Below are 1,160 nucleotides of genomic sequence, written 5' to 3'. Positions count from 1 at the left end.
ATCCATTAAGTGTAGAAATTGAAATTATAGAACTTCTACCTAAGGGCAGGGAAGTAAGCATGCATAGTTGAACATCCCATGGTTCTTGTCATCAAGTAGCTCACAGTGTTGATGTAGATGATATGAGAAGATAATTAAGTACAGTTAGAATGGTAAGGTATAACAGAGGCATGAACATGGTAACATGAGAAACAGGAGAAAGAGCCATTCATACTCTCTCAGGAGATCTGGGAAGACTTTCAGATGTAGTAATCTTGAGCCATGTCTTGATAGATGATAAAGGATTTGAAGATACAGAGAAGGAAGAGGAAGGGTGATTCAACCACAAAGGAAAGCTTAACCCAAAGTTCAGACTGGGAGTGCTCGGCATTTAAGGCTGGCCCTACAATCTTTCAAACCTAGCTACCATTGTTAGGGAGCAGATATCACTGGGACACCTCCCATGCTTGGACGTTCATAAATGTTACCTCATTTAATCCTCATATCAAGTACGAGAACTAAATATTTTTATTCCCTCTTGAAATAATGCAAGTGAGAGCCTGAGCATTTAAGGAACCTGCTCAAGATCACCTAAGTTGCTATCTCTGGAACCTGAACTTGAACAAAAGTCTATGTGACTCTCAAGCCCCTGGTTTTTACTTCACTGTTTCTTAAATCTGGGATAGGGTTTCTTTTTGTTGTTTTTGCTTTTATCTTGAGAGGGATAGAAATTATTTTCTAACATATGCTAATAGACAAAAATGTTTTCTTCAAAATTCCCCTTCAAAAATTGTTAAAGTTGGGCCGGCCCGGTGGCACACTGGAGAGTGCACCGCTTGGGAGCGCAGCGGTGCTCCCGCCGAGGGTTCGGATCCCATGTGGAGACCGGTTACCACTCACTGCCTGAGCGCGGTGCGGGCACAACACCAAGGGTTGCGATCCCATTGCCGGTCAGTAAAAAAGACAAAAAGGAAAAAAAAAATTATTAAAGAAGCATGTAGTGGGTTGAATTATGTCTCCCCAAACTAATTGAAGCTTGAATTGTGTCCCCCAAGTTTTATGTATTAGAAACTTGGTCCCCACTGTGACTGTTAAGAGGGTGGGAAATTCCAATATGTTAACTGAAATGTGGAGCCTTGAAGAGGTGATTAGATTGTAGGACCATGTCATAGTGAATGGAT

This window comes from Galeopterus variegatus, unplaced genomic scaffold (assembly GCF_000696425.1).
Source record: "Galeopterus variegatus unplaced genomic scaffold, G_variegatus-3.0.2 Scaffold14326, whole genome shotgun sequence".
Taxonomy (NCBI): domain Eukaryota; kingdom Metazoa; phylum Chordata; class Mammalia; order Dermoptera; family Cynocephalidae; genus Galeopterus; species Galeopterus variegatus.
Note: the sequence above shows the minus strand (reverse complement) of the source record.